General features: G+C 35.0%; 1 long non-coding RNA gene across 31 annotated transcripts in view; it reads right to left on the bottom strand.

The window, feature by feature from the left end:
* Positions 1 to 6,653: 6,653 nt before the first annotated feature.
* LOC135299084 (uncharacterized) overlaps positions 6,654 to 14,263 on the bottom strand; it is a 58,493-nt gene continuing 50,883 nt past the window's right edge. For 29 of the 31 annotated variants that reach the window (XR_010361138.1, XR_010361118.1, XR_010361109.1 and 26 more), the window contains 2 exons: positions 10,984 to 11,053; positions 6,654 to 8,679 (listed from right to left, as the gene is read on the bottom strand). This is a non-coding gene — a long non-coding RNA (uncharacterized LOC135299084). Of the gene's footprint in view, positions 8,680 to 10,983; positions 11,054 to 13,205; positions 13,331 to 14,263 lie in introns of all 31 variants that reach the window. The other 2 variants (XR_010361140.1, XR_010361139.1) reach the window with 2 other exon arrangements.

Below are 14,263 nucleotides of genomic sequence, written 5' to 3'. Positions count from 1 at the left end.
AAATTGTTCTCATATGCTAGTATGTTCCTTAGAGAAAAATTAGAATAGATTTGAAATACTGATCCAATTAAAATTCATACAAAGTTTTGAGAATTACTCCAAAGGATGTTTATCTTCTAAGTGGAAATTCAGAATAAAATCCAGCAAATACTTGAGCAATGAGGTCAATAAACTACTAAAGACAGCTGCTCAAATGCTTTAGGCAAAGTGAAACAGTAACACACTGAAATGATGCAATCTTGAAATACTTTACTGTGTGAACAACACTACCTTCATGCTGATAAAAAAAGGAAAATAAAATTTAAATGCAATATTAAACACAGAATACCTTGATTGTTACAGGTTGTTACAACACATTTGCAAAGTTTTGAAAAATCTTCAAAATATTATAAACCAATCAAATCCCAAATGCAAATAGCAAAAGGAAAGAAAATCACTAAACAGCATACAAAGAAAGCCTCTCTTAGAAGACTTTCAGGTGAACTTTGTGATGACACTAACTCTGGCTTTTGAAGAGAATTCATGCAAATCTGATATTCAAGCTGCTGGAAAATAGTTTCCTCCACTAGCAAAAAATGTTCACATACAATGAAAAAGGTAGTAGAATGCTATTCCCATCAATATACAAGTATTTAACTAAAGTTCATGTTGCAAATTTACAATTGATTAGATCAGAAAATTAATAAAAGCAGCCCAGTTTTCTTTGCCATGCAACACAGTCTCCATTGGTGTTACTATGAAGGACAAGTAACAAGAGCTTGCAATAATGGAATTAATTTCCTTTAAACATTATCTTTTTGAATATGATTCAAAATACACATTATCATCAGAGGCATGGTTTTCTCTACATATTGAGTGGCACAGAAGGGCACAAGAAAGAAAGTTCTTCTCTTGTAACAGGCATCAATAAAACCAATTTCTACAGTAAGATTACCAAAAGGATGATGATGTTACAACTGTTGTCCTAAAACTGTTAAGTTAGATTTCACAATTTTTTACTGTTAAAAGTCAACAAAAAGTACTGGAATGCATTTTATGATGTATCTGATTTTAGAAAAAGTGATCATCATTGATTACAACTAAAGTCAATGAGGACTGAGATTATACAAAACAAGAAAACTACAATTAATTCCTGCAAATGCAGAATTCCTGCACATACTCAGTAAACCCCTATCAAATAAAGAGCAGTTAAACTGAGTTTGCAGAGCAAGTGTGTTTATGAACATCACAGGCTTAGATCATCTGGCTAGGGCACTGAAATTATAAAACAAGCCCACTTCTTTCATATATAACTTCCATCTCCATATAAAGCATATGCTTTTTAAAAGACAGCTTAATACTTATAGATCAGTAACGCTAAGAAATCAAGCATGATCAACAGCATATAAATCCCTGTACTGATTGTTCTGTCTCAACATTTATGTCAAGTCTCAACAGAAATAATTCTCTTTTCTAAAAAGCAACTATAGAAATATACAAGTCATTTCAGGTCATGACCCATGACATTTTGTAATTAGTTCCAACTAAATAATAGAATTACTAAAGAAACTAGATTAATTGTTTCATCATCTTGTGAATAGCATGCAAGAAAGTGCTAACTTTTCAATCTATATTTTCATAAAAACACTATAAAAAATGACATGAAATCATGAACCTATTGGGTGAAACTTGGATGTAACATCATCCTTTTTTTTTATTCTGCAGGTTTAAAAAATACTCAGAAATATCTAACTACAAAACTGTAGTTGACATTTTTCTGGCATAAAGTAGAAATCAAGGGATCATTCTATTCTCCCTAAGTAGTATCAATACATGGGTTGTTGTTTATGCAGAAAATGTTATAATTTTCTGGTTATGTCAGCTCAGAAAAACACTTAACATGAAAGAAAACACTAACTCTACCTCACCCTACACACACCCCCTTTACTATCCTCAGTGTATTTTAAAAGCAATGTTACTTTTTCTGGAAACTGTGGATAAGAGGGCCAGAAAAATGTAGGTTTGCTGCTTTACTGCAAAAACTACAGCAATTTCTCAACACAAACTCAAATCCATATCTTTCTTAATTTCAGGGGTTAAACTTCAGAAACTAAATATGATTCTCTGCTTTTTATTATACAAGGATTATGCTGAAGTCCCATAAAACCTTTGAAACAAGGTGGGGGGAGAGGGGGGAAGGGACTGGAATTTATTTAAAAAATTCTGTAATTTATAGAATTTACTAAGCAGATTACCTTCAGCAGATTTCTCTCAGCATAAAGAGAAATAGTACTGAAATTATATCAACTCTCACCTTAATATGAAATATTACGAAATAACTTTGAAAATTCCTCATTACTAGAAGGCTCAGACAAGTTCCATTAAGGATTTCAGTTTCTGTAGGCTTTAATGTATTTTTCAGACAGTACATTCCAGAATAATGCTGGTCATAACTATTTTTTCAATCACTGCACTCACAAAACACTTTGACACTACCAGTGGCAGCATACCTGACTAAATCCATACAAGAAACACCTGGGCAAAAGTGTTCTGACTTTCACACTCCCCTCAACAGCACTACTGTACGTCTGTATTTTGTGCATCTTGAAATACAATTGTCTCCGAAGTCCCACTGATGTATTTGCCAGCTAGCTTCCTTGTCTGCTGAACTATGAAAGGTCACTAAATCATAGAATTCAAGAGGAGTCAAAAGAAGAGTCAGTAGACAAAGTCCCTGCCTCTAGGCCTCCTTCTGACCATGCATCACCTCCAGTGCTCCTGCTGACTTTTTGCCAGCTTCTCAATAGGTCTACCTGTCAAACAAATGCCTCCTGGAAAAAAATAGGGTGCCAGGCAGTCATTTTTCTTTAAAGTTATTACTGCTGAATACATTAGTTCTGATAGTACTGCTCACAGCTTTTTATGTGTTTCTACAACTTGAGAATATACTATCCTGAGCAAATGCAGGGGTTTTTTAAGAAAGCCCAAACTTCTGAATACAAAGGCTGTTGTAATACCCTTCAAACTCTAAATGGTACACTGCTTCATCTCCTCCTCTGCAAGTAAATGCAGTTCTAATTCTGCTTACATCTTCCACAATGACTATATTTACTTCCTTCATCCACCAGATCAGCACAGTGCAGCAGGACTTTTAATGAGAATACTTTTAAAATAACAGCAATAAACCCCAAAGAAGAAATAAGGAGTCCCAAAATATCAGTCTAATAGAATTTAGGGAAAGTATCATCACTAATTTATCGTCTGACAATATTTTTATGTCAACTGAAAAATACATGTTTTTTCATTACAGAGATGGAATGACATTAAGCAATCTTGCCAAAGCAAAAAAGATAATCCCACATCATAATGTGTAATTAAAACCACATGGTTCCCATAGGAACAGATCAGGAAAACAAATAACTTGGTGATGGACACAGCAGAAGAGCACGAACAGAACTGGGTAACTCAATGCTCAAGAAATGTTATTTTGATTGTAAGAGCAAGATTTCCAGAACTTTTAAATAGCGTAAAGGTATTCTAACAGCCTGACTGACAGAAAAAAATAACCTATGAGGTTAATATCTATTTTTATTTTAGAATTACTTAACAAAGTTCATTATATGTGTGATGCACAAATAAATAAATTACAGATGTAATAAAATACATCTCCTGGAGAATTCACCTCACATGTTTGCTTGAGGGTTTTTTTTCCCCCATGGATTCTTCTTCTTTCAGGCTGCTATGCCAAAGGCATTCATTCAGGAAAATCAATTCACACAATAGTCCTCTGTATAGGATCTATTCTTCTATACAGGTGGTGTCTGTTCAGCATGTGTCTGATCAACTGGATACCCACTCTCATGGGCACAAATACAACACTCTCAGATATTCAGATATCTTCTGAGAGCATCATAACATCCTGTACAGATTCATCTTAAATAAGTATAGTTGATATTTGTAGGCACAACTTACTGAAATCCCAAGGAAATATTCCAAGGTCATGCTCTCTGAAAATGATTAAGAGGAGGATGAGGATCGAGACCACTGAATTGAGAGAAGAGTGATAGGACAAGTCCAGGACAACATAGCTGTCACCTATAATTTATAATTTAATTTCATAATCAAGTCAGTCTCTCAACATTATTATTCTCTTTCAGATTTCTTTTTCATTTTAACAAACTAAAATGTGCCAGAATGTTTAAAGAAAATGGGGGTATGTTTTGAATATTCTAGTCATTACTTTATCTGTATATATCAAATACCAGCAAAGGCTGAAAAATGCAAGTGAGTCTGCAGTTCATAAATTTTAGAGATTCTTTCCTGATGACATACATTTGTCTGACAGAAGGGGAGCAGTATCTTTGTAAAATGAGTTATCCACCTACATAGCTCTGCTAAGGCCAAACAATACAGCAAGCTCTTCTCAGGAAACGTGAGCATTAGTATGCTTTTCAGACATTCGAGCCCTGTTGGATTTGTGAAATTACCCCTATTAGCTGGCTAGAAGCTTATTCAGCTCATCTTCTTCCTTCTGCCATATTTTTCAGATCACTTCTGCTGAGAGAATAGCAAAAGTTGCTTCTGACAACACCAACCACTCCAAGCTGAGCTGAGCTGCAGCTGCCAGCTGGAACCAGCACAGATAAGCAAGAGCAGGGTCTGAAACTGGCAGTTTGAATTTTGAATGCTGCTATCTGCAGTACTTCTGAAAAGCTGAGCAGAAAGACAGAAAGTAAAGCTCTCAGAATAAGCTGAGACGGGACAGGGATAGAAAGTTTATTCCACATTAATTTTAATTCTTGGGGATCCAAGCTCTAAACTGAAGAAACTTACCTATAAAACAAAAAGGAAGCATTCATGCATGCATACTACAGCAACAATAAATAATCATCATCATCCTGCAATAAAGTCCTGACAACTGCCAAGGCTGTGTTCAGTTGCTTCTTAGTCTGAAAGCAAGTCCAAGTTAATTCTCACCAAATTAGAATAAACTGACAAAACTGTGCTCTGGGTTTCAGACAGCCTCAAATTACTTTCAAATAACTTTAAATAATGCTATAAGGAATTATCTTTCTAAGAACAGACATGAACCATCCAAGAACCATAAACAGCATATGAGGCAGGAACCAAAATTACTCAAAAACTGGGCCTGGAGCACCTAAAACACATAGAAAACACAGAAGTAAATTGGCAGAACTGACTGCACAGCCAAATACCTTGGAGTCCCGTTAGCAGAGAATTTCAACATCTGTTTTCATCAAGGGTATTAAACATGTCCCTAAATACTCTGAAAAACACTATGCGAAACAACCAACACAGACTAAGGCAAACAGATTAATTCCACAACACAAGGTTTAGCTTCTCCTCTCTTCCTGAGGAAGAGCTTCCCAAATAAAAAAAAAAAAATTAAAAATAAAAAAAAACAAACAACAACAAAAAAAGTTTAAAAGCTCAAACAATCACAATTTTCAGTCCTAATTATTCATATTTATTATTTCAACCAGCTGGAACTACTTGCATCCCAGTAATTTTTAATAGGAGAACTAGGTTTAGATTTAAAGCAGAATTATCATTTACATCACTAAGATATGAATCAGTATTGCTTTTATTTTTTACCAATCTTTCACAGTGATGAAGATACTTAACTGAAGCGAATTCCCTCCCTGCATGAATACATGTATTAGAAGCACAGAGAAAGTTCTAAGTAACAAGTAAAAAAAATAAAAAATTTGGAGGCAATTGGACAAAATGGACAAAACCATTCATAATTAATATGCAAATAAAATATCCATTGAACCCAAGATATATAAATAAGAAATTTGTCTTCAGTTTTGTGCATTATCTTCAAGTGTCCACGCTTCCAGTCTAGGCCCAAGTGATCAAAATGTTAGTTTTTAGAACACTGAAGCGTTTCACCATTCAAGAATGTTTCTTTTTTCTTTTTCCATTTTTGTGCCAGTCAAAGCTAATTGAATCCCATTTTACCAACATTGCCAGCAATTAGAAGCTGTATTTTTTGGTGAGTAAGCATCTTAACAAAAGGGATGTCACCCAGCTCTGTATAGAATACTGGCTTCAAAGTGCGAACCCCATCTCCAATGGGCATTTTGTACCCAGCCCAGCAGAGTCCCCCAGACCTGCTCCCAGTTCAGGCTGCACAAGCTATTCAGGGCCTAATTTAATTTCTTCTCACTTTAGGTCAACTTCACACAAAACGACCTAAAAGCAGGTCTTTTTTTACACCTGTTAAGAGAGAGGCTTGGCTCAATCTCTTTCACACACTCCAAAGAATAAGTTTTAGAAATACATTATATAGAAAATGTTATAAGTTACCAGAATAAAGATATTCGCACACAAAGAAATATAAATAAGGAAAAAATGAGCATCACTTTCACAAATCCAGCTCAGACAGACATTTATAGTATTAAACTGAAGGTCAAAGATGACTAGATTAAGTATTTATGGATTTCTCTAATTTTCCTTAAATTTGCCACCAAGGTTTACTTTAGAGTATTCCTGTTTAACTAAGTTTCACAACAAACTGACTTCATTCATCTATGAGATTTATGCATTTCTTCATGCTGAAATGACCTCATGTCACTATTGTGTATTTAGCGATAAGAAGGTCTCATTCCAGCAATAAAGCCATGTGGAACACATTACTCCAAGGCCTATTAAGTACAAAACATTCAGCATTTATTTACCACATTGAGGGAACAGAGTCCTTAAAAGGTTATTTAGACTATAGCATGGAGACTAAAATACTCCCAGCGTCCCATTGATTTGACAGCCTGCCATAAATGCCTCATATAGTCTTAATTGGAACACAATACACACACACATACTGTCTTCTGGGAAAACATTCCCAATTACAAAGAGCCACAAGAAGAACAGCACTGCCTTTGACAGCTGGAATGCGCACATTGTCATAATCCTACTGCAAGTGAAAGGCATGCATCTTCCTGAGCCTACAAAAGGTGGTGTCAGGTTGAATAAAAGTCAGTGTTGTACGCCCATCCACCTGCGTGACACACTGATGACTCCAGCTTTTGCTGAGGGGGAGGAAAATTTCTCGCTGTTTTTCTTTACCGGTATAACTCATACATCTATTCAAATCAGAAACAGCATTTGGGGGAAGAAATTGCTTTTCAAATCTTGATCACCATTGCAAATATAACAGCTCCACCTTGAGGCAGGACCCAGCGAATGTCAGTAGAAGGTGCAGGCGAGCTGAACATGACTATCAGCATACAGACAGCCACAACTACCCAAACATGGATTGACATCTCCCAGTGTCCCTTTCTGCTCATCTTCTTAGTGTACAAGCAGGCATGTGTGCACATGATGCATGTGTTTGGACAAATTTACTGAAGAGAAATTAAAAATATATCAAATAAACATCAATTTGACAGAGCAGCTCCCAAGGATGATACAAGTCAAGCATAACAAGGCCTGACAGAAATAGTCCTTCAGGAGCAGGAATTATCCAAGCTTCTCTCTGAGTAGTGCACACAAATTTCCGACAATTAATTTTTTCATTATCATATTCTTTCTAAATGAGGAGTATAAAGATTAATACATTTCAATGTTTCATGTAAATCACTATTCAAATATTCTGAGATAACAATTTTAATACACTGGTAAGGATTGTAAGTAAGTAATCTGCTCATCATGTACTAATGACATAATTTATCATTAAATGGGTTATTTAAAAAATGTAAGTGCTAAATATCAACTTGCATGTTCTTCAGACTACTACAGGAGTTCTATTTTTAATTGACAGTGTAACAGTATTTAGGACTTTTCTAATAAATCCAGATCATGTCAGTTAGATTGGCAAGTCCAGGCAGACATAAAACCTGTGCTGCATTTAAATGGATGTTGATTAGGGTACTGAGATAGATTGATTATGGCATGTATTACATATTTGCTTGAAGATGATCAGTAAGTGGAAACAGGATTTGCAGCAGGAAATCAGAGTAAGCTATACCTGTAGAACAAAATGATAAAATACTAATGGAAAAATATCATCATCGAGTTCACCTTTCTAAAGAGGGCACACAGTAGTCAACTTGAGAAAGGACTGGAACTAGCCATTTGTGCTGGTTTTAGCTGGGATACGGTGAATTTTCTTCACAGTAGCTAGTATGGGGCTGTGTTTTGGATACATACTGAAAACACTGTGGCAGTGCAGGGATGCTGCAGTTTTTGCTGAGCAGCACTTACACACCAGCTTTGCCTGGGTGTAAGCACTGTTTTCTGCTGCTCACAACTCCCCACCAGCAAGGAGGCAGGGGGTGCACAAGAGGCTGGGAGGTGACACATTCGGGACAGCTGACCTCAACTGACCAAAGGGTCATTTCATAGCATCTGACATCATGTTCAGCCTGTGAAGCTGAGGAAAGAAGGAACAGGAGGACATTTGGAGGGATGGCACCTGTTTTCCCAGGTAACCACACACAACAGAGCCACACTTTCCTGGAGACGGCTGCCTGCTCATGGGAAGTAGGAAACAAATTCCTTGTGCTCTGTGTGTGCACAGCTTTTGCTTTCCCTATTCAGCTGTCTTTATCTCAACCCAAGAGTCTTATTTTTACCCTTCCAATTCTCTTCCCCTCATGGCAGTGCTGGGGAGAGGGGAGAAGTGGAAGCGACTGTGTGGTCCTTAGTTGTTGGCCAGGGTTAAACCACATGATCATTCTGGAAAACAAAAAACAGAAAGAAAAATTACTGAGGATTGACAGAAGCATAACTTTGAAAACATGTTAAGAAAGTTATTTTGCAGATCAGAAATATAAGAGATGAAAAGAGAAATTTTGTCCTATTTAGGTGATTGAGAATTCTGCCATTAAGACTTAAGAAAACAATCCCATCCATGGGATAGAGGTATGACTCATCCTCTTTTTTCTCTCAAGGGTACAGAAACTCATTCTGACCTTACTAGCATTGACAAGAGCTCTCTAAGACTGTAAATATTGCAAAACAATTAACTGAATTTATAAACTAATTAAATCCACTAACGATTAAAGACAATGAGGACCTTCATTAAAAAAGACTTTTTCACCAGTTCCAAGATGACAGGAATGTTAAAGAGACTTTGCACTTGGATACAGAGGAGATAATTTCCTTTTTTTTTTTTAAGTGACGAGTAATACACAAATGTATTTCAAATTTATTAATCATTTCTAGCCCAAACTATGACTCTTCACAAAATATACAGGGCAAGCCTGTTACTTTCTTTGACAAATGCTTTATTTCTAACTGTATTAAGGGAAACACAATGTTATCTGGATATGAAAATGCAGCACAAAAATAAGCATTAGTTTGATTTTAAAATTCAGTCAGCATCTATAATTTGCAATGCAATCTCTTTTATGGCTTATTAAAATAAGTGTTATTGAAACATAATTTTAATTCCATACAGCTGAACAGACTCATATATATTTATGACTGCAACAGATGTTTCTACAGGCTCATTTAGAGCACTTCTTGCATTCCCCTCAGCTGATGAGGTGCCCTTCTATGTTACAAGGAATTCCTTTTACATCACAGTGGTACAGCTGGTTAAAAACACCATCTGCACTCATAAATGCCTGGATTGTATTTAGCCACAACACACAGAACTTGAGAATACCTACTGAAAGCTGGAGATTAAGTTTTACATTATACTGGATGGCATTTGCACACATTCAATTTTTAAGTCCCTAAATACTGTTGATGTTGTCAAAATAACTCAAAGTAGGATTTTACCCGCATTTATTCTGTGGTGGCCATTTGGACTAACACAAGATTAAACTGTGATTTAACCTTTGTTTTTCCTAATCAGTTTTTTTAAAGTGTACATCATAAGCAACAGGACAAACTTTACTCATTTCAAACCCATTCATTATTTTCAAAACCAGTCACATTGATAAATTTCATTTATAAGAGTCAGTAATTCACACACAGTCCATAACATTATTTACTGCCACAGTACAGTGAAGCCCAAACACACACACTGGGCTCCCACTGGCTGATAAACAGCAGTCACAGCTTATTTCTAGAAATAGGTTTTAGGAACTCTGATCTTCACAGGGCTCATTTCAATCTGCTGTAAAACATGCAACCACCTTAGTATAGCCACTTATCCAAACCAAACTAAAATCTATTGCAACCTGGCTCCACAAGACTCACTTCTGTTACCTACTTTAGTTCCTGTACCTAAATTAGAACAAATAATAAATTTCTGCTCCTTTACTGCAGGAGTCCAAGCATTTGTTCTCTCACAGCTTTTTCTCCTAACACAAGATAACTTACCTTGGAAGAATTATAGCCAGTAAAATTCTGTATCATTTCAATAAGGAAGAAAAAGTATTTATATAAGCATTGCATTGAAACCCGATAGGAAATTTAAAAGATGTTCAGACAAAATTTTAATTGATCTGATATTGATTTACTATTGACGGAAGTTCAATCCATAGCCTGAAAACTTTTTCATTCAAATTTTAAGAAACAATTCACATAAGAAATCTTTACACATATAATTTTACTCTTCTGCAAAAGGGTTCTTCAAGCAGTTGCTCTCTAGTGACCTCCACCCTATCCTTTTAGATACCAAAAATCAGCCACAAGAAGAGTAGATAAAGTGAGATGCTGAGAAGTTTGCTGCAGAACACACGGTTATCTAACAATTTGTAAAGATCACTCATGTGACAAGATGAGTGTTTTCAAATATTACCATGTTGCTAATCTTTTTGTAAATATTACATCAGTTCTGCAGCTTCTGCATACACAAAAAGCACCCAGCCTTTAACATAATAATAATAATTAAAAAAATAAATTCACTGCTTCTTCTATTCAAATGCAATACTGAAATCTTTCAAAGCTATTTTCTGGACTCCCAGGTCTGTATTTCATAGATGTAATTCACCAGAGTTGTTAAAATTCCCAGCGAGTGCAAACCTTTACTTCTATAAACTAAAAAGAATTTTGAAAACAAAACACATGGATGATTTGATGATTCACCTCTGCAACAGTAGTCACTTTGAAGAAAACACATGCCTGGTACTTACAGCTTCTAGAAGCCCTTTTACACCTATAGGAGAAAATAATACAATTACCACAGAGAAATGCAACTTTAGGAGTATCTAAGTACACTCAGTTTTGTTATTTTATGTGTCGTTGGGTTAATTTTGTTTTTAACATTTAACTGTACTGAAGCTGCAAACTTCAAGGGTACTGTTGAAAAAAGGCCCGTTTTCCCCTACTGAAATAATCAGGCGTACTAGTTTGACAGCTTAAAAGGACAGTATTTTCCAACTTATTCCACTATTGAGAGACTTTATAAATCAAAAACATGACATGTAGAACCAGAGTGAATAAATATGTATCAATCAGGCATTTTCTTTCTATTGTTCAGAAATGATTAGTGGCTCTACAAACATTCTTTGGGTTCACCTTTGTTTAATATCAGACTTGAATCTGGAAATCTTTATAGGAAAAGAGAGAAATTTATTTTAATAATGCAACATTAAAAAATAATTGTAATGAAAGCCTTGAAGAGGTTTATTTGTTACACACTGCTGCACTTCAGGTAACTTACAAGTCAATTCAGAATCTTAGAGCTGTGCTTTGGTCACTGCTGTCATTCACTTTAGCTACAGGATTTAGTATCAAGTCATGAAGGGAGAAGAAAACAACTATCACATCTGTTTGAAGTCACACACCCCAGTAAAAATGTGTCCTCAGACTGGGAATTGCAGTAGTTTTGTTAATTCTAAGAGTCTGATCTACTTAAATAAGTACTTTTGTTGAATAAGCATCTAATGAGGTTATCACATCAAATCAGAGATAGCATTAACATTTGCAGTGGTGTCAAGATGTTGAGTCTACCTGTCAGGTGGTAGTCTTGGCTAAGATGAATGCCTAAAACAAATCTATTTTTCTAATCAAATTTTTCTCCAACCCTGTTTTAGGGAGGAAAAACAACTTCCTTCTGAGTCAAGAACTGTCTATCCCATATAATGACACACCTTCCATTTTACTTCACTAACTGAAAGAAAGCAGACTAGACTTCTGTTATAAAGCAGTTTCACTGTCAGCTTTAAAAGACTCACCTCCAGCACTAATTCTGCTTTTCAGAACACAAGTGCTCTAAGAGAAAACCTAAAGAAACTAAATAAATACAAGACTTCCATCAAGTCTCTCTGAATGACATGATTGCCATTACACAGAAGAGTTCCACTGAGTATGTATCTAATTCTTAATGGTGGAACAGCTTTGAGCCTGTCTTGTCCTTCTCTTTGTAAATATGGCTGCTGGCTTTATTTAGCTGATTACTTCTGTTCTATCAGCTTGTTTGCAATGTTAGTATTTGGGGGCATTTTTATTGTTCATAATAGTAACAGAATTATGAAGAGAGATATTTTTCTTTAATCAATGCTATTTCATATAAAGTGCTAAATTTAGAGATTACGTGAGGAGATTTCTCAGTTCTAAGGTATTTAACAGCTGAAATTCAGGCCACACACAGATGACATGTTCAGGGGCTTGGATGGCCAAATTTATGCACAAGTGAAATCTCTAAAACATATTTTGTTTGTCCCAAACGTAAGATTTTATTTCCATTCTGCTTATGTGTATTTAATGAGATAATAAACTAAGTAATAAACAACACAACAGATTATTTATGGGTTAGCCAACAGACTGAATAAAACAGTCTTATACGGTAAAACTAAAACTTAATTATGACACACTGAAGACTTATGTTCTAATCACTGAAAATAATTATTATGTTACATTTTATGAGAACTTTCCCATTTATTCTCAAAGTCCATAAAATCTGAACACATCTTTTTTGGGTGTACTTCCTTTTAAATTCAGGAGAATGCTGCAGTAGAATTAGAATGAGAGACTAGTCTTATTTCCAAACATCTTACTGATTTCACTAGAGGAAAGTGCAGTAAAAACAAACCAGAAATTGCACTCAAAAATTTGTCTCATTAGCTCCAGACTTAAATATGGTGTTAATTAGTTAAATTTCTGAAGTGTTTTGAAATAGCAAACCAAGATTAAAAAAAATAATCAGAAATTAAGTTCTTCTGAAAAGAACAATCATAATTTTAAAATATCTTGATCTAATATTCTGCATTTAAAACAGTATTAAAATATTAATATTAAAACCACAACACTAAAGGAAGAATAATTATTTAATAATATTGAAAAATATTTTAATACTTATCATGTACCTTGGGGTTTTAGTCAAAGCTTCTGTGAGAGAAAAACAAGTCTGGCAAAGAATGTGTACGTCCTTCATGAATTACTAGAGCCCCAGCAAATTACTGTGGATATCCAGGCAACCATTCACCTGCTGCTATTAAATGGGAAAAGAACAGTTACCTTGGCAACTGCTGTATCTCATATTACACTCTGTTACTTCCAAGCCAAAACCATGGTCTTAGGAGACAGTTGTGGAGACCATGTGAGTTTTACATTTTCACTGACAATGTCCTCAGGGACACCAAAACAGATTTATAAAGGCAACCCAAATCTCAATTAGATAGAAAAGAAATGCATTTTCCTTATATGAAATTAAATGACAACTAGGTATAGTCTGCACCTTAGTTCATATATGGGCCATAAAAGTTGTAGGGAGGATTTTATTTTGTTTCCCTTTAATTTACAAAGGGAGAAACTATTCATCAGATTCTTCAGGAGATTCATGTTATACACACATGTTTTATAGAAAAGAATATAGGCATGTACTATATATTTTACAGTTCCCTTAGAATTGTACAGATTCATGTGAAATGCACTGTAGGACACTAACTGTGGCATCTCTCAGTGACTGCAGTACCCATGCACATCAGATATGAGCTAGAACTGCTAAGATTTTAAAGAGCATAACAAAATATATTTGTTTTATTACTAAATTATGCATGATTTCCTCCAAAACAGAACAAGAGAGTTCATATATAATGTGACATAAAATTAAGAGACCAAGAAGCTAATTTTAAAATGGTTTAAAAAGGTCACAGTTATTATGAAAAAAACCCAACAATTTCAGTACAAGAAGCCTCTGTACTTCTGTGTATACTATGCCTTACATTACAAGACTGGCATCCAGAACCTAATTTAAATTTCCATCAAGACATGGACAGAATTTTTAAAAAGCAATTTAAATAACAGTTCCTAAAAATCATGTAGAAGAGTGTCTACTTCTATTTCCCCATCAACATTTTTTTGAAATAAAAAGGGGTAAATAAATTTTTTAAGGCATGTACAGGGTACTTAAAGCAAAATTATT

The sequence above is a fragment of the Passer domesticus genome, chromosome 4, assembly GCF_036417665.1.
Source record: "Passer domesticus isolate bPasDom1 chromosome 4, bPasDom1.hap1, whole genome shotgun sequence".
Lineage (NCBI taxonomy): Eukaryota > Metazoa > Chordata > Aves > Passeriformes > Passeridae > Passer > Passer domesticus.
The sequence above is the reverse complement of the archived record's forward strand: the minus strand, read 5'-3'. Positions and strand labels throughout refer to the sequence as shown.